This window comes from Melozone crissalis, unplaced genomic scaffold (genome assembly GCF_028551555.1).
Source record: "Melozone crissalis strain CALT ecotype California unplaced genomic scaffold, PUWL_Pcris_2 ptg000018l_1, whole genome shotgun sequence".
NCBI lineage: Eukaryota > Metazoa > Chordata > Aves > Passeriformes > Passerellidae > Melozone > Melozone crissalis.
Genome location: NW_026535796.1, coordinates 18,590,104 through 18,610,304, shown reverse-complemented (window position 1 = coordinate 18,610,304; position 20,201 = coordinate 18,590,104). Strand labels below are relative to the sequence as shown.

At 45.5% G+C, this 20,201-nt stretch overlaps 1 protein-coding gene across 1 annotated transcript in view; it reads left to right on the top strand.

Annotated features, from left to right (window-relative positions):
• The first annotated feature begins 16,495 nt into the window (after window positions 1-16,495).
• CREB3L1 (cAMP responsive element binding protein 3 like 1) overlaps window positions 16,496-20,201 on the top strand; it is a 63,992-nt gene continuing 60,286 nt past the window's right edge. Inside the window, exon 1 of the mRNA XM_054275440.1 lies at window positions 16,496-16,563. The gene's annotated coding sequence lies outside the window, so the exon portion shown is untranslated. The remainder of the gene's footprint in view (window positions 16,564-20,201) is intronic.

Here is a 20,201-nt window from a genome sequence, read left to right as displayed (position 1 = left end):
CCCTCATGAAGAATTCGTAGATTGCAACAAGGTCTCCCCTCAGTCTTCTCTTCTCCAGTCTGAACAGACCAATTGACCTAAGCTGCTGCTCTTGCAGCTTCCCCTCCAGGCCCTTCACCATCGTCATTGGCCTCCTTTGGACACTCTCTAATAGTTTCATGTCTTTCTTATATCATGCCACCCAAAACTGCCCCCAGCACTCGAGCTGAGGCTGCCCCAGGGCAGAGCAAAGTGGGACAATCCCTTCCCTTGCCTGGCTGGTGCTGTTGGGCCTGATGCTCCCCTGGACAGGGTTGGCCTTGCTGGCTGCCAGAGCACTGCTGACTCATAATGCACCTTCTGTCAACCAGGCCCCCTATGTCCCTTTCCTGTGGCACTGCACTCCAGCCTCTTGTTCCCCAGTCTGTCCACACATCCAGGGCTGCCCCATCCCAGGTGCAGAATCCAGCACTTGCCCTTGTTAAACTTCATATGGTTGGTGAATGCCCAGACCTCTGATTTGTCAAGGTCTGTCTGCAGTGCCTCCTGGCCTTTCAGGGAGTCAGCAGCTCCTCCCAATTTTAAGTGTGACTGGTAAACTTACTTAGTATTCCTTTGAGTCCTGCATCCAGTTCTTTAATGAAGATGTTGATGAGCACTGGCCCCAAGATGGAGCCCTGCAGAACTCCACTAGTGACCAGTCTGATGTAACCCCTTTCACTATAACTCTTCGTGCCCAACCTGCAAGCCAGTTGCTTACCCATCACATTATGTGTTTATCCAGCTGTGGGCTGGACACTTGAAGGATGCTGTAAAACACAGAATCAAAAACTTTACTGAAATCCAAAAAGATTACTTCAACTGGCTTCCCTTTATTGGAACATCCCTTGATCAACCAGGTGGGTTTCCTTGTTATAAAAGGAAGACAAGTTTGACAAGCAGAACTTTCACCCTATGAACCTATGCTGGCTGTGGCTGATAATCATGTTCTCCTTCAGATGTTTTTCAATAAGTCTCAGAATAATCTTGTTCATATGATTATGCCACTTTCAGGTCATGACAATCATGATAGGACATAATTTAATTAGTTTGTCTTGCAATGGTCTTGGAAACACCATATGGAATTTGAATAAAAGCCTATGATAGTTTGAAAATATTGCAAAGTTCCAGGTCACCTTAGTGTCAGTGGTAATATCTGGGGGGCTCCTGAAAACATTCACTCAGTGCTTGCCATCAGTTAGGTAGTTAAACAAGAAGCTGAAAGTTATCTGAAGTGTGTGAATTTCAATAGGAGTTTGTATTTTCTCTATATATGAAGCCATTATGCACCCACCCCCTCAGAGCAAGCTGAAGGATATTTTTTCAAAAAAGGTACACTAGAATGAGAAGGGCAATGGAAGGGATAAGGAATAACTTTCACCTTGAGGAAAAAAGCCAACCTGGGGTCTAGGGCATTCCAGATGAAAGAACAGAAACTGAAGAGGGAACATAAGAGGCCTGCTAAAGGGAGAGCAGCATGGAGAAGGAAAATCAGGATTGTTCACCATCAAGTTGCAAGAGTAAGTGCTACTGAGTGAAATGATTAGACAATGTTTGAAACAAACAAAAAGCAATACTTTTGTGCTTAATGTATAATCACATTTAGAACTCATCGGTGCAAGATTTCATGGATCCTGATAGTATAAATGTGTTCAGAAAGGCATGAAACAAATCTACTGAAGGATACAACATCTGACTCAGCAAGCAGTTTTACCAATGATTGCCAGAGGCTCATGGGGGAAGATCCTTCTAGATACATCCCATTTCTTACAACCCCCCTTAAACATCTTAGTTGGGACATTTTCAGAGAAAGCCTGCTCTAGATGCCCCACCTTTGGTCTCCTTCAGTAGACTTTTATGAGTTCAGGAATAAAGGGAGCAGTAAAAGAGAAAAAAATCTGTGCAAGAGGCTTCTGTATTCATGAGTGGCAATGGTATACAGGCTTTGCTCTTGAATAAAGTGAAACTACTTGTACTGTGGGTCGGGTTTTCTTCTTCTGAGAATGAAAACAGGCCTTACATTGTCATTCATATCACATTTTTTGAATGAGACACAGTTTATCTTTCAATAAAAACACTGTTCTGAGAGGAATCACATAAGGGGGCTGTTTAAAAGCTGTGGAGGAAATGGACTGCATGCCCCTACTAAACCAAAACAGTTTGAGCCTTCATCTCCACCACTGTTCCCAGGCAGCCAGCACTAGGCAGGAGCCAGCCTGGGGACTGCCCAGTGGTGCTGGTGCCTGGTGTGGCTCTGCTGGGCCTCTGTGGTGGGTCTGTAGCCATCCACCAGCGCACTTCCATCCCAGGTAGCCTCTTCCCTGCAGAGGTGGAGATCAGGGGCAGCCCACATAGCAGCGTCTGCTTAGGGGCCACTGCTACATAGAGGAGGAAGAGGAGAAGGAGGAAGATAAAGAAGAGGGAAGAATGCATCAGAGTCTTGAGGGTTTATTTCCAGGCATGAGCACATCTGTCTGTAAACAGCTTGGTGAATGTGTATGAAATACCACTGGTTCTGCTGAGGCGCACAAGAGAAAAAGGATGGCCATGGGGAGCTGCAGGGGCTGGTTTGCTGAAAAGTCACCACTCTTTCCAAACCCTTCTCTCTGGGCCACACAAACTTAGAAGAGCAGCAGATCCCTCATTCCTGAGGGAACATCTGAAGGTGAAATGTCCTATGCGCAGCACTTCATAAACAAAGCAATGCATGTTACACAACAATGAAGCTCTATTTACAAGTATCTGTCTGAAATTTGAAACTTCCAGTTTGGACCTAAGGAAAGGCTTGTGTACCTAGAAGCTTGTTGGTGTTTTTCAGCAATACTGGTTGATTTCCTAGTATATATATATTACCTTCATAACTTGCCCTTCTTTATCATTAGACCATGGCAACGACAGCACTACTAAATACAATATTGAGACTTGGCAAAATATATTTTTAACTCCCTAGTTTCACATGAACCATGTCTTCCCTTGCTTGCATGGGATACTTGCAGCTTTCTAGAGCTTCAGTATGAGTAAAACTGAACTTAGAGGGCCAGAGAGTAATTATGTCAATGGGTACTTCTGGGGAATTCGCTCAAAAGTTTAAAATCCTTTCAGGAATGCCTCCTGGCAAAGATGAGAAGACCAGATATTAACCTTGATGGATAAAATGAGAGATCTCAAACTCTACGTGCTCTCATGGAGAAGAAATGCCTCCAATACAGATTTAGAGAAATATTCAAGGAAAATGTCAAGATACATAAAACCATTTCCCAACCACCACACCCCTCAGCAATTCTACTTTCACCTAGAATGAAAGAAATTAATTATTCCCCAGAAAAAAATGTTTTCCTGCTACTTGTAAAGTGCCAAGAGATAGGAAGTTAGTCCCCTTCTACCATGGAGTCCTTAGAGGGGATCAAATAGCTTGTGTTTATTTATCTTTACTAGCATAACCAGCTGTCAGTGGATTATCTCCTTCTGTCATCGATATGGCTTCCTTTCACCATCAGGCAGCTGCAGGGGCAGCAGAGATTTTTTTCCCCCTGATTTTTGGCTTGTTAGTTAATTGTGTCTCTCACTTTTGGTTGAGGGAGCGAACTGCTTGGTGGGGAATCTGCCCCTGAGGCCAGTCTATCCTGCTTCTCTGCTATGCAACTGAAAAATTTAGAGGCTTCCTCTTTGTTTCAATGGTAAGACTAAAATGGCATAATCAGATAAACAATAACATCATTTTGCACCCTCTGGCTCAAGATACATCTGCCCCATAGAAGTGCTTTGAAATGATACAGGCATGGCACCTCATGCTGGGAAGTGAGGGGATTTTCCACTGCAAGGTAGGATTGTCCCAAATGTACATTGTTGACCACAGTACAGCAGCATCGACACCTGATTCAGATGAGAATGATTTGGCACTGTATACATTTTTTGGCACAGTTAAGTAAAAGACTGACTATTTCCACCCTAGAAACTTAATATTCAGCATCAGCATTAACAAACTCCCGCCCTTAGCTCAGTCTGAATCTGTGAGCAGAGAGAAAACATGCACCTGTCTTTATGCTACTGCCGTCCTCAAACCTGGGATTAACACCTGCAGGGGGAATAGGCCTGTGCTCAGCAGAGTGTGCAGCACTAGGATCATTCAGATATGGGCCTTATCTTCACCTGGGAGAGGAAACTGAACAGTAATAAGGAGTCCTCCACAATGCCAACTTTCCACGTTGCCAAAGCTTCTTTCTGCATTGCCACAGTTTAGTGCATGCAGTCAGATCGCTTTGAGGGAGACCCCAAGTGGTGTGGGGTGAGAAAGGTCCTGTGGTACTTCATGAGGATCTAGGATAACTCAGCAGTGTGTGGACTGGAGCGGGGTGATGCCTAGGTGGCAGGCCTGCTTTTGGAATGCTCCACAGTAATTTGAAGGCTGAGATTCCTTTGCATGTTAAGGTAGGGACAGGTCATCTCAATTAAAAGGGGATTGAGATGCTTCTTTTGAGACCAGCTGAGGCTACTCAGTCCCAGGGAGGTGGATGATGCTTCAAGAAAAACATCTCAGGCTGCCACAATTCAGAAGCATCCCTTAAGCCTCCATTTGAGATGATGTGAGACATCTCAGTTTGGCATTGAGAGGATGCCTCAGATTCACTGCAGAGCATTTATTCTGTGAGAGGCACATAGGGGGCACTCAACATTCAGGGACCTTCAGATCTGAGTCCATTGGCCTCAATATGCCAGTACTGATATTAAGGATCCAAGCATTTTGATGGGGAGCTAGCTTAAGGAACATCAGTTTTTGGAATGCACGACTGTACGATACAGAAGGAACCAGAGAACTTCAGTTTGTGGAGGGGAAGTTGCCCAAGGGCACCTCCATGGTACTGACAGGACACTTGGGTATGGTGAGTATCAGAAGGGCAGAGCTTGGAGGTCTCTGGGTATCTGGGTCTGGGAGGGTACCTTGCAACTTAGATGCAAGACACATATGGTGCTGAGCACCTTCTCCCCTGTGTCTCTGGCTTCTTAATTTGGGAAGATCCATTATGCCTTCGTCCCCTGTGAAACCCCTGGTCCAAACAGTACTTCTGGCAACCTCTATGCAGTTGGTGGGAGGAGTATAGGAAAACATTGAAGTCCAAATTTGTATGGGCTTTCTGTGTCTACACCCAGGCTTCGTGGGGCTTGGCCAAGGGTGGTAAACAGGCCTGAGCAGCATTCTTGGGTATGGCAAGCCAGTGGTCAAAGCCTAGAGAGTGGTTGGTGTTGCATCAGTTCCTGTGCTAGAGAGCGAGGTGAGGGCTTGCAAAGCTACAGTGAGGCTCAGAAGAGGTCATGGTGAGACACTGTCATTCCTGACAGGCTTCTTCCTTTAGAGGTCTGATACTGTGTTCGGTTCTGGGCCCTTTCTCACTACAAGAAAGACATTGTGGCACTGGAGCAAGTCCAGAGAAGGGCAACAGAGCTGGTGAAGGGTCAGGAGTACAAGTTGATGAGGAACAGCTGAGGGAGATGGGGGTTTTTAGCCTGGAGAAAAGAAGGCTCAGGAGTAGCTTTATCGCTCTCTACCCAAAAGGAGGTTATAGTGAGGTAGGGGTCAGCCTTTTCTCTGAGATAACAAGTGATAGGACAAGAGAAAACAGCCTCAAATTGCACCAGGGAAGGTTTAGATTGGATATGAGACAAAAAAATTTTCACAGAAAGAGTTGCAAAGCACTGCAACAGACTGCCCAGGAAAGTGGTGAAGTCACCATCTCTGGAAGTGTTCTAAAAACATGTGGATCTAACACTTGAGAACATGGTTTAATGGAGAACATGGTTGTGCTTCTACATTGATGGTTGAACTTCATACTATTAAAGGTCTTTCATTCCTTTTTTCTCCCTCTCTCTCCCTTCAGATCTAAGTGCAAGAATACTTCTACCTTTAATTACTCTCTTCCATGAAATCTCCCTTCTCTCCTGTCTTCTAATGCATATCCTCTCTCACATGCTTCTGTTTCCCCTTGCTCATGTACGCGCTTCCCTAGCTTCCGATCTCTCTCTCTCCCTCCTTTCTTGATATTTTTCTTTCCCCTCCTTTTTGCTGCCTGTATCCCAGTGAGTGTCCCTTCCTGTCTTCCTTTTCCTCCATCCTCTTCCTTGCTCTCTTGCAACTTCCCTAGCTCTCAGACTTCTCTTCCTGCTATTGCCCCTCTCCAGCCCAAAAGTCTCCTACTCTCACTCTATTTCTGGGAAGACAGGCTTGAGATAGCCTGTGAGGGTGACAAGCCTGAAAAGAAGGACTTAAAATGAGAAATCAAGAAGAACGAGCCACAGGGAAAGCTGAAGAAGTGAAGTGTATAGGAAGAGAGTAAAAGAAAGGAAATGAGACCAGGGAGGCAAAACCAGAAAGAAGAACTAAGAGTCACAAATCTCCCAGACATGGTAGATTATAAAGAAAATAAAACAGCTGGAAAATGCAGCAGAAAAGATAAGGCTGTTCCTAGTTATCTAGCACTGTGGCAATGAGTCAGAATCAGCGAGTTTCTGATCTCCTACTCAAATGTAAACAAATATTCCTTCATCTTTATTGCAGTGGTGCCCAAAGGATACCAATCACACAGCACAGAAGGTTTATTTGCACACAAGAGACCTCACAACCCCCAGCAGCACTTCTGCTGTAAGGCAAAAAGAAGGAGGGTACAGCATACCTGCAAAGATGTAAGGTGAGTATCAGGCTGGGGGTTAATAACTGGTTGAGGTTTTCCAAGGTTTTTTTCCCACCAAGCCTGAAACACATGAAGATTACTGGAAAGATGGCATGGTCTGACCTGGGGGAACACTGCTCTGTGGAGAAGGAACTGTGGGTCCCAGTGAACAACAATCTGTCCATGAGCCAGTAGTGCCTCTGTGACCAAGAAGGCCAACGGTATCTGGGGGCGCATCAGGAAGAGCACTGCCAGCAGATTAAGAGGTGATCCTACTCTACCCACCCCTGATGAGGCTTCACCTGGAGCACTGGGTCCAGTTCTGGGCTCCTCAGTACAAGTGAAGCATGGAACTCCTAGAGCGGGTCCAGCAGAGGGCAACAAAGATGATTAAGGGACTGGAGCATCCCTCTTAAGGAAAGACTGAGAGAGTTGGGCCTGTTCGGCTTCAAGGAGAGACAACTGAGAGAAGGACCTCATCAATGCCTGTCAGTGTCTGAAGGGAGGGTGTTAGAGGATGGAGCCAGGCTCTGCTCAGTGTTGCTGAGCAATAGAAAAGAGGCAATGGGCAGAGACTGAAACAAGTTCCATGAACATGAGAAACAACTTCACCATGTGGGTGACCAAGCATTGTAACAGGTTCCCCAGAGAGGTCATGGAGTTTCCTTTCTTAGAGATTCTCAAAAGCCATCTGGGAGATTCTCAAAAGCCATCTGGACACCATTCTGAATAAAGTAGTCTTGGGTACCCTGCTTGAGCAGGGAGGTGGGACAAGATCACCTCCAGTGGTCCCTTCCAACCTTCCTGATTTGGTGAAGATGCTTGCCCACAGGTGAGCCAGCATGGCCCCTCTGGCAGGACAGCCTGGCCTTCAACAGCTCTGGTCCTTCTCTTTGGCCTGAGATGTATCAAGCAGCTAGATATTCTGCTCTTCTGCCCTTTGCTTCTTGTAACTGAATCCTACACAGTTCCAAATAACTCTTACCTCGTGTATTCAGTAAAGCCATATTTAGCTATGTTAACTGGAGAAAAGTGATGGGCAGACCCTTGTTGAAGATTCTTGGACTGTGAAGTTCTACTGATTTTGCTCATCTCTTTGGACCCAAACCACATGAAAATTAATAGTTATGATAAAGAGGGATTACCTTTGCTAGGTACATCTTGCCTATATCTGACCATATGTCAGTGTGAAACTGCCTCACCCTTTATATTTGTCAGGAGAAGTTAAGTAAAGGTTGTATTAACTGCTATTTACCCTTGTCCTGTGGTATGCAGCCAGTGTGAAATTCAAAGACAATTCAGAATGCTGTCACCAGTTCTACTGATGGTATTTTGCACTCCTTTTATTTAGTACAAAGCAAATTGTACTTTGGGTGTTTAATTTTTTTCTTAAAATTAAGACATTAAACATATTTGCTTTTCAGCTGGCAGTGCTCCATCCCTCAGATGCAGTGGTTCTGAATTCCAGGGCGATGCCTTTCTAGAAATGTTTGTGCACAGCTGCTCACTGTACAAATACACCCTCAGGATCTACTCGTAGTGAGTAACCTCCCTTTAAATCCAGGTAAGTTGGTTGGGAAGCACAAGGGTCACTGAATATACTTTGGTCCTTTGCAATAAGTCTCTGAAGAGCAGAAAGTTTCCTTTGGCAGCACAAATCTGTTAATTCCATCAGCAAGACAGCACAGATTGAGGCTGCTGGCACTTAATGTATGTAAATTGTCAGGAATTCTAAGCCACCCATCCACACCAGGTCTTCTGAAGGCAAAGCACTGTGCCCCAGGTCTCTCAAATCCAGCATAGTCTTGACCAATTCTTGTTGACCATTTCTGGCATGAACTAGGAAAGCCCTTACATAGATTTTAACACTTGAAGGGATCACACCTGTTGCAATGCTGTATTTCAAACAAGTAGCAGAAAACAGAAAAACAAAGTGCAAGAAAGTGATCTGCATTCAGATCTTCTCTTTTCCAGTGGCTTGCTGGTGGTGCACTAGCCAAATCACTGGATTTCTCTGCCTCCTCTTCCTTATGCAAACCAGGGGAAGTGATACTTAGTCATTATTAGAACATCCAGGGATGCAAATTACTGTGTCAATGATTACTGTTTGTTCTCAAAATACATGCCATTTCCCTTTATCCCATTTACAACACTGGATTAGTCACTTCCAATATTACAGAATCATAATCATTCATTCCTTCAGATAAAGTACTAAAAAAATGGGTCTCTGATCTCTAACAGGTAGGCCACTATTTAACCCATGTGTATGTGAGATCAAGTTGCATAGATACTGGAGTGATGGAAGCTATAAAGCACAGAGGTGACCAAAAAACAGCACAAAAAGTGCAGAATATCATGAGGATATAGCAAATGCTTGTCTCATGTAACATCTGATGGCTAATGAGTATTTGTAACTCATCTGCAAGAACAGCTTTACTTTCTTGCAATGATACTGATTACATCAGGAACTTCATAGCAGTACAGAACAGTACATAAATTAAAATCATTAGACTGAGGGGATACACAGCTATTAGCACACATCAGCGAGCTTTCTTGAATGTGGATTTTACAAAGTAGGAAATGTCTTCAAGAATCTACCTACCTCTTTGTGGTTTTGCAAAGGCGTTTTTTGCTGCTACATGTGTATTAGTGCCAACTTCTCCCTTGCTGAATTTGGAATTATTAAAAAAAAACCCCTGATCTTTGACTATATATTGTTGTAGCAAGGGAGGAAAATGTTTTATTGAAGCTTGCTGGAATTTTGAATGAGCTTTAATCACGGAGATACTGGAGACAATTACTCAGGCTGTGGCTACACACAAAATTGCAGCAATTGAACTGAAGATTGGAAACTGATAAAGCAGTTCAAGCCTGTAGAAAAATATCTTTCTCAGCTTAGGTCAGTAGGGGCCCCACACACCTTTGTTTGCAGGTAAGGAGAAAGTAACAGTTGTCATTTATCTTGATTCTTACAAAGTTTGAACACCATTCCACACAACATTCTCCTAAGAAAACAAAGAAAATACAGTTTAGATCACAATTTTCATAAAGTAGGTGCCTGACTGGTTAAAAAAATAGATTTAAAACCTAGTTATCTATAGTCCTCTGTCAGACTTAGAGGAATTTTCAAATGGGATCCTTCCAACATCTGTGTGGAATCCATTTTATGCAGTATTTTCATTAACAACCTGTGACGAGGGAATAAAGAGTACTCATAAAATCTGCAGACATCATCTAGCTGGGAGAGGATGCAAACAGTTTGGCGGATGGACTGAGAATTCAAAATGATGTTGCTAAATTGGAGAAAATCAACGACTCAGTAAAGAAAAGTGCAAAGTGCTACACATAAGAGGAAGAAATCAAAAGCACAAAGAGAAAATGGGGACTAAGTGGCCAGGCAGCAGTACTGCAGAAAAGCAGCTGGGGGTGTCAGCCATGAACTGAAGTCAACAGTATGATGCTGCTCCAAAAAAAGGCTGAGCTAATGCAGGGTGCTGGGTGCACAATGCAGCAGATGACCAATTTGCTCATCCTGGCCTGGGGAATAACAGACACAAATGGAGGGTTTCACAGCCCAGCAGCAAACCTGAGAAGAGGCTTTGGAAGATTAAGGAGGTTTGTTTAAGATGGGCAGGCCTGGAGAATGATAGAGTAATCATTGGCTTCTGGCTGACTGCTGGGAATGGGACAAATAGAGGTTTCTGCTTCAAAACAGAGACCCTAGGAAGTTCTGAAAACCCCTGCCATTTAGGCATAAGGGCATGAAGTCATCGAGCTACAGAGGTGGCTGTGCATAGTGTCCTTTGCCATGCTGGGGCCAACTTCATCCAGGGATGCTTTAGGTAAGATCAGGCCTGACAGTGGGCAGCAAATGTAGGATGCAGATGGAAACAAGCACAAGGCACCTGCTCAGGGTGGCCACGGCTGAATCATGCCATCCCAGAAATGAAGACAAAATTACTTATTTTGCTGTAAAGCCCTCAAATGCCAACATTTAATTTGACAGTGGAAGCAGAGCAAATCCCTCCTACCTACCAAGTGATGGAGAAACTGTGTAGCAGCTGTCAGTAAAAGGCCATGAATTATGTCCATGGCCTTTCCCATTGAGCCATTTCTAAACATCCTGGTGAGAAGATCCTGGGAGGCTTCCAGGAGGCAATATAAAGTGCCTAAGTCCTTGTCAGTGCAAGCAGTCCCTGCTTGTCTGCCTGTATCCATGTGGACGGTTTTTGTTTCAGTAGCTACTAGTCTCTGTTGTCATTTAAATGGGAAAAAAATTGACAATATTTTCCTCCATGTTTTCCATTTTTCTAGAGCTGGCTGCACTTTCTTCAAATACCAGAGCTTCGAATTTCATTGAGGAAACAATAAAAAAAAATGCAGAAAAATTCTGAAACCCACTGAGTTTTTCACCCCGTTTCTCAACCAGAAGAAAAGCCTAGCAAATGCTAAGTGACAAATATGGGTTTGCCAAACCCTACTGCCCAAATCTAGTGACTAATATGTCTGTTCTTTTGGATGAGATGGGATTAGCAGATATATATTGGTCTTAAAAATCAATCAAGAGACATAGGATTCTCATAAAAGTTGGGAAGTTGAGAAGCTCCATGGAGATCCATCATTACTGAGGAAGCTCTGTCCCCTGCAGTAGACCATAGCTGGAAAGATGTGAGAAAACTGAACTATCCTGTTTGCTGTGGAGTGGGGTGGAGAGGAACAAAGAGCACTGTGGCTGAGCAGGTAGAGGGATGGATGGGCAGGCAGTGGGAGTTGAGACTAATCGGACTTGCTGCAAGACACTGAGGAAACTTTTCACCCGTCCCTGTGCCACAACGTCTCCAACTATAAAATGAGATGAGCCCAGCTTTTCCTTATAAATAAATCTAACTAACTCTCTTTATGAATGACTTTCCTTATAAATAGCTTGCCTTATAAATAGCTTACATGGCAAACACTACATAGGACATAACGGGCTCTGTGGCATTTTTCATAATAAACACATTTCTAAACCCAAATAGCTCAGTAAAACAGTTACAGATGCTATGCTACTTAAGGGAAGCATGTGCTTTCAAAATGTGTTGTTAAGATAAAAACCCAATTCATTGGACTGATTTAAATGTATTAGCAAGCATTTAACCTGCAGTAATTGCAAAATTCTAATTACAAAATTAAAACGATTATCAAGGCACCCCTCAATGTTCATGATACTACATCTATTTTATGCAGAAATTCATAGTATCTGAAGCATCCCATAAAATAAACAATATAATCGCTAACTAAAGAAGGAGTTGTTTTTTGCAAATCTTTTGGGTTAGAGTTAAAATAAGTAACTTTACCGATTAGTCACAGAGTGTTTGCTTACTTGGGCTGGAAGCCAGTCCATGTCAGCACTCCCTGGAGTAAATCCATGTGTGACAGCCCAGTGTCACAGAGATGCCCCAAGTGACAGTGACTAACAGTGCAAAGGGGTGTCTTGTGATCCCAATTCATGTGCACACAGGGCAAGACCCACATCTTCCAACACTTACAAAGATAAGCTGTAACCTCAGACTGCGATGGTTCACCAGGGAAACTGCTTCACTTGAAAGACCCCATCTGCTCCCCTTTCTTGAAACATTCTTGCCATTAAGGGGGTTCTTGTATGGTGGATCTCCTCCTCTACTTGTAGACTGCAGTTTATATGCTGGGCAATGCTTATTGGTGACCCCAACATGATGCCATTTGTTGGAGAAAATAAAACACATAATTCCATTTTTTTTTTTACTTTTGCCAATGGCCAGACAATGGTGATTAGCTGGGAAATGTCTGAACAAGCATTGGCATTCAGTGCCTCTTTGCAGTGTGGATAGTTTGGGATTCTTCTTGGTTTATTCTGGTGCCTCAGAAGACAAGTTCACATCAGAGCCTTCCTTTCCATCATCTTCCAGGAACTGCTTTTCACTTCTGAGAATTACCAGGTGCCAAGACTGATGGCTGAGGTGGTTGCTGGTGGAGCAAGCAGAGAGGATGAACTTGACCTAGTTAGCCGGAACATACTGATCTTGTCAAATATTTCTGACAAAGCATTCAGTGGTTTCATTTCAGTCAGGGTCAAAGAAACCTTCACTTCCACAAGATAAAAAAGTGTCATTTAAATTACCTCAAGGCAACTGTGAAGTTCAGTTCTCAAATCTTGTCAAAACAAGGGTCTTCAACCAGGTACTCCTGGTACCACCTATCAACAGGACTATTTCTCTGTACAGGCAGTTGTTTGTGAAACTCGGCTTAGCCCTTTCACAACACCCTCTTAGCACTTTCCAAGAGCCATTTAGCACTTAGCACAGCAAGCAATATGTGGCCAAGGACATGGGAAAAGAAGAGGGATATATTAGGGCCAACTACTGTTTGAGGGAATTTGCTTATTAAAGTAGATTATAGTATCAGAAATAGTAATTGAGTACTGTTGTGGTCAAAAAAAAAAAAGACCAAAAAACCCAACCAACCTTCCAGGGATAAATTTTTCCGGACTCTGCTTCTGACTACTTTTTAACCAAATAAAAATCTGCAGTCACTAGAAGCTCACTGGAATCTATGTCTTTGTTCAGTATATAATTTTTTTAACTTTGTTGCCATCTTCTGAAGAACTTACCAATTATCCAGGTATTTTCTCCTCTAAATAATATGCACTACAACTGAGAAACTGCCCATGGAGTATCTGTTAAAAGGAATAGGATGTTTGGTGAACTGTTCCAGGATAAGCTGTTCCTGAGCAGCTTCCTGTTTCTATCATTGTCAGTGCCCACAATTTGGACTTCAGACTGAAGTCTTCCATGTCTGATGCTCCACTTGCTGCACTTCGCTGCAGTCTCTGCAGTGCTTTGTGGCTGGGAAAGATCTGCCCATGCTGTCTCTGGAGCAGACAGCTCAGCCCTTATATGCATTTTATAATTCTTTATATTTCCCAGCTTATATACAGACAATCTTCTGTGTAGTTTCTTACCAAATGGACTACACAGTGTGTTCAATTTCACCATGTCTCTTGCAGATTTTTCATAAGTTGGCATCACTTTATAGATCTTCCACTGATTTCCACTTCTGTTTCTATAGATGTTCTTTCCTCTGCATGACCTGGAGACAGCTTGGCAACCCAAGGCAGGCTAAAGAGCTACTTCTATGCAGAAACTGCAGGTCCTAGAGTGTGCTGAGCCAACATCAAAGATAAAACATTAAAGATACTGACACAGCAATGGCACTGGCAATCAGCTCTTGCACGTGTGAAGAATTTGTAAGGATGCCCTTATATAGCTCCTTCTTCTATCCCTCTCATTAAGGTGATCTGCTACCATTTTACATCACTTTGTCAAATGCATGTTTGTCAGTGCAGTCTGCTGTCACCAAGAACATTCATGTCTGTGCAACTTCCCATGTTCTGCTAATTATCCTCTACCTGATACAACTTTGATTACTTCTTGAATATGGGATTTTTTCTGTAGCCAAGCACTAAGAATGCTTTATAAATCCTAGTTTTTACAAGGGTGGAGAGCTAACCTGGGTTAACTCTGAACTTTAGTTTTCTAGCTTTTTTTAAATTCTGTTTTAAATACTGGGTGGTTTTGCAAAAGGTAGATATTTGATGCAATTCAGAACATAAGTGAAAAGACTACAAAAGTGGAAAGAATTAATTCCTTACTTATCCTATCCTTCTGCACTGCAAACCCAGGCTCCTGCAGGGAACAGATGACATGACACCATCAACATACTGATGCACAGTGAGCAGTAGCACTTCTCACTGCACGGTCACCTTGCTGCCAGGGCCGTGGAGACAGACTGGAGCCAGCTGCCAGCTAGCAACTCCCAACAGTATAGCCGTGGCTGCTGGGCCTTCAGTGTTGGGTCTTTCCCCAGGCTCTCAGTAAGTTTGCAGTTGACATGAAATGTCATGCTGCTCACAGCATTTCGCTTAGAGGCCATGCTGCCAGTGAAAACCAGCTCTACCATTTGAACCGCTCTTCTAAGTTACAGAGCCAGCTTTATTCAGTAGGGAAATAGTCAGCTTGGACAGGTAATTACATTCTCAGTTATCTCCTCCTTGACAATCTTCCTCCATGTTTACATCTTGGACCTGTTTTGGCATTTGGACGAGGCTGGTGCTTGTCTATCAGTGCAACGATCCAAAGATGTACCGGAACCCCTACACAATGACCTCTCCTATAAGAGGCAGCTTTAGTGTCACCTCTGGCCTGCATGCCCAAAGGAAAGCTTCCCTCTTGGACGGCTTAGTGAAACCAGTACGTTTTCGGCTGGAGCTGAAGAAGTGGCCGCTTAGCCAGAGCAGCCATTCGAAGACTTCTCTCCAATGGCCGTGCTTAAGGATGGAGGGGAGGCAGCCCCTCTCCGCTGGGATGGACAGCTCGAGATCAGGGCTGGGCAGGCCTGACTCAGGCCGGCCCGGCAGCTCGAAGCCCGTCCCAAGGTACGACCCGCCCGAGCCGCTTTTCCCGGCGCGTTCCCGGGCTGCCCGCGGGAGCGCGCACGGCGGCGCACGCGGACCCGCCCTGGCCCGCCGTGGCCGCGGCGGCGGCGCCCTCTGGCGGCCGTGCCGGGTGCGCGCGGCTCCGCCTGCCGCGGCTGCCCGGGCCCGCCCGGCGCCACTGCTCCGGCTCGGCACCAGCACCCGGGGCCGGGCACCCGCGGCACGCAGCCGTCCCGGGGCTTCGCTTTGGGTTCTTTGCTGTTTGGGGTTTTTTCTGACTAAAATGACATTAAAGATCAGCGGGTTTTACAGGAAACATTGCGCAAACTTTCCGGAAAATCGCCGGTAACTGCGGGGACGGGGGGTGAAATACATCGGAGGAGGGAATACTCAGCTCTCCTTTTAGGGCCTGGGCAGTGAGTCTGCCGTGTAGGTTTGTCTACAAAAACAACCTCGGTCTCGAGGCTTGGCTCAGCACTCATGGAGCACATGGTGCAGACACTGGCATGGCCATGGCTATGGCATAGGCACGGGCACGGACACAGCATGGCCACAGGCACAGACAAGGCCACAGCCACAGCATGGCCACGGCCACAGCCATATTACAGGCACAGACAAGGACATGGACATGGCATAGACAAAGCTATGGCCACAGCCACTACCACGGCATAGTCATGGCTGCATCATGGCTATGGACAAGGATACTTTTCATGGCCATGGTCATGCCCACAGCCACAGCATAAGCATGGATAAGGACATATGACAGACTAAAATGCCAGGGCAATGAGCATGGCCATGGGTAAAAAGGCTGTTGGACATGGCTACAGCACAGGCACAGGCAAAGACATGGACATGGCCATGGCCACGGCCACAGTCAAAATGCCATGGGCACAGCCACAGGCACAGCATGGCCAGGCCCATGCCACCAACAAGGCCACATGCGCAGACACGGATAAGGGCACGGCCCTGGCACAGGCACTAGCACTGGCACAGGCTCAGGCCAGAGCATAGCTACAGCACGGACACTAACACAGACATGGGCATGGACAGGGGCACGGCATGGTCGAGGATTTTGATGAGGATGAGGGTGGGGACGGGGACGGGGACGAGGACGAGGACGAGGACGAGGATGAGGATGAGGATGAGGACGAGGATGAGGATGAGGATGAGGATGAGGACGAGGACGAGGACGAGGATGAGGACGCGGACCCGGACGCAGCAGCACACGGCAGTGCCGCCCGCCCGCCGCCAGGGGGCGGCGCCGCCGCGGGCGGGCCGCGCGCTGCCCTCACGGCGCCCCGTCAGCGAGCGCGGGGCGGGCGGCGCTCATGGCGGCCCCGCGGCTGGGGCGCCCGGCAGCCGGGGGGAAATCGCTTCCGTCTTCTTACCCTGCTCCATTGCGGTTTTCTCCACTAGGACGAGCAGCAAAAAGTGAGTGGGGTTGAGGTCCAAGAGAGAAGATCAGACCAATTCAAAAGAAAGGAGCGAGAGAGAGGGCAAATAAACAACTTCACAGCTTTTCCTGATTTTTCCAGTGAAAATGGGAGTATCTGTGGCATAGGCGAGGCTCTGGCCCACACGCTTCCCTAGCGCAGGCGGTGGCGGGTTTCAGGACTAGAACAGCTGTCAGTAGATTCCAACACAGCAAGTTCTGTTTTCCTTTGATTAAGAGATGGAGTGCAAAGGGCCAACCACCAGTCACTTTGGGGGGATAAAGCCCACAGAAACGAGAGAATTGAAGCAATCATTTTCTTTTGATGATAAGGGTGAGAGATCGCACAAATGTCATCCAAATTGCTGAGTGTATCAGTATTGCCTGTGTTACGCTCACAGGTCAAACGCAGTGTGAAGTCAATGAGAATACCCAACTGCCAGGGCATCTGGGCTGTGTCAGAAAAACTTTCTGCTCTCTGCTTTCTTGGAGCTGAAAGAAAATTCAGTAAGTTGTGGAGTTGAATGCTTCATCCTCCTCCCTCCCAAGCTTGAAAAGGTGACAGATGTTTCCTCAGGGCCTGTTATTTTAGACACCTCCATGATTTATATATCTCTGCAAGCCTGGTGGGTGGAATTGCATGTTACAGACGAGTTGAAAATAACTTGTTTATGCTCATATACAGACTCTGATATCTATCGGCCCATGCAGAAAAACTCCAAATTGAATCACATGATCTCTTGCCTGGCAGATGCATTAAGATGTACTGATGGAGCAATGGTGGCTTAAAGTGAAGTTGAAAGGTTCCGTGAAGAGCACTGGCAAGGACTCTGGGTGACATTGTGCACAGCAGAACCACCAGAGCTTAGCCTTGTGATTGCTTTGTTAAGATAGGCAGTCACATATAGAGGAAAAATTCATATTTAGAACAATATGCAATTCCCTGTGGGATCATAGAACTGGACAGACTACCTTTGGCCTTTGTGTGAGAGGTTCAGAAGATACCTGGAAAGGTGGTTGCAGAACTTCGTTTGGATGTGTGGGTCCTTCTCACTAGAAGCAGTACTTGGGGAAATTCTGCTGTGGGACCTTGGAGTGTCAAGCTGTTAACACCTGGTCATGTATGTGGGATAGCCTGTGGAAGAGGCAGAGAAATAAATATGTTGCATCCAGGCATGCCCAGCACTCCAAAAATCTGTTAGGTGGCACTGTGTATGGCACATAGGCACACACCAGGCTGAAAGCCCAGTGTCAAGGCTAAGATGTAAGGGAATGTTTTTCTCAGGTGAACTTCTCAAAAGCAGAGGTTTCTGCGTCCCTCCATCTGTAGAACCCAGGGAGTTTCACCCAGCTGCTTATTAAGTTTTCCCCTGAGTGCTGCCTGGCTTCCTTTGGGTACAGCTCAGAACCAGCGTTCTCTGGGAGACGATAATATTTTCCAAGGCTGGGCCATTCATCCATGCCAGCCTCTGGAGAATATGGAGAAGCTGTGCAGAAAGGCCCTGGGCACACTTGTCCACACCCTGTAGCCCGCAGTAGACATTCACATCCTGCCAAGGTAAACTGTGTGAGCGGTGCGCCTGATTCACAGCCAGGGCTGCAGCAAAAGCAGTGAGGGAAGAGTGGCAGAACTTTAACTCCTTGGGAGGGGCTGAAGGCAGAACTCGCAGCAGACGACCCAAATTCTTGGTGGGAACGTGTATCTCACAGGGTTTCCTGCCAGAGTTTCTGCTGTACCACATGTCACCTCTGTGCTTAAAACCTTTTTTTGTTCTGGGAGGTCTTTTGTTGGGTTTGGGGTTTTTTTCCCTCAAACAACACCTTCAGGCATTTGTTTCCACTTACCTGAGTGCTTCCCAAACACTGGGCTTAAACTTACTGTTGTCTAGTCCCCTTTGACCACCAGTATGTGATGACTCAGATCTGCAGCCTAAACCACTGCTTTTTAGAAATCGTTCAACCTACCTGTCCGATTCCTCCGAGATATCTGGATTCAGCATGTGCTCCTTTCCCTTTGGTCAAAGCTGCATGACTTCCACTTTTCCCTTGCATCTTCCAGTTTCTCTGTCTCCATGGATGTTTGCTATTCCTTTTCCTTCTTTTGAGTCTCTCTGCCACAAAGTGTCACACAAGGTGATATTTTCAGATACATGGTGGAGGTGATGGGGATGTTAATTCTGCTCTCAGAGGTTCCTTTAGAAAAAAAATATTTTTTAAACACCCACAAGCAAAAAGGGTTTAATTTTTAAGCTGATGAATAAATAATTTGTCCACAGTCAAAATGTTTGTGATGATAATGGTGCTGTGCCCTGAGGGAATTAATTCAACTATCACTTTCCTGCTCACAAATACCTCAGTCCAGTGATGTCCCATGTTGTATCCCAGTCTGAGACTCATGGCCCCACTCCTGCAGGAGGAAAATACTTGCATCTTTGGAAAACTTGGGTGAAATTTTCAGTGGCATAGCAGGAGTAGAACCCAAGGTCTTCTGCTGGTTTACTCTTACCCAACACAATTTAGACCCCTCTGTCCAAAACTTTGGATGATGTCAGTGGGACAAATGGTACAAAATTGCCATTTTGTCTGGGAAGATGTTGGATCCATTTGCTCTTGCAATGTCTTGATGTGTATGTGCTGTATGGGAGTGTGGCAACACATCCCCTAATCTTCAGCCTGTGACTGTAGTGGAAAAAATAACATAGAAATGTCATGTAATTGTTTGTTTGGTTTTTTTTTTTTAATCATGCTGTGTTTTGTTTGGATTTTTTTTTAATGTCTCCCAGTTCTCTTATACTAGTTGCAGTCCAGGAAACTTTGTGTTTATTAAGCACTGTGTAAATTTGCAGCTCTCTATAAATGTAAAATCAATAGGAGTGATAACAGCAGCAAAGTGCTCAGTCCAGCCCTGGTAATAACCCAACAGTGCTAATTCCTTGATAAGGTCACTTGCTTCACACAGGCACCTCCTCTCCATGTGAAAACACAGGGTGCAGCACAGAAGATATTTGTGTTCCCTGGCAAGGCAGGAGACACTGAAAACATGTAATTTCCAGCAGGTGACAATGGCAGGCAACAACCTGAAGGACTCTTACAATCTATTGTAGAGGCCTTCATCCCTCCACTGCCAACACGTTCTCTTCTAGGAAATCAAAATCTTAGCCAACATCTGCTTTCCTTTTTAATCTCTTATAAGCAGATGAGAAAGGGGAGTCTCCAGTAACCTGATGGAGTGAGCAAGATTGTATTTCTGGAGGATGAGCAGAGCAGCAAAGATGAAGGCTTGTATGGCTGACCCCTCTGAACTGTGGTCTCCATCAGTGATGCCACCACTCCTAGCCTGGGCAGTTTGTGGGGTTCACTGAGTGTGTGTAGGGACCACACTCCCACCTTTCCCCAGGCATCCTGGTGCTCTAATGGTAGCTCTGCCTGCTCAGGCTACTCCACTTCCATCCAAACAGGCAGGTGGAAGGGCTTTGGGCTTTTCACAGCTGGAACTTAACTTTACCACCAGCGGTAATAATTAAGTATTTACCATGGAAAAACAGCTTGTATACCCCCTCTACCTTCTACTGTGGTGATTCTCTCAGTGGTAGAACTGCTGCAGACAGCTGTGGTTGGCTCCATGGGGTCTGCTTCT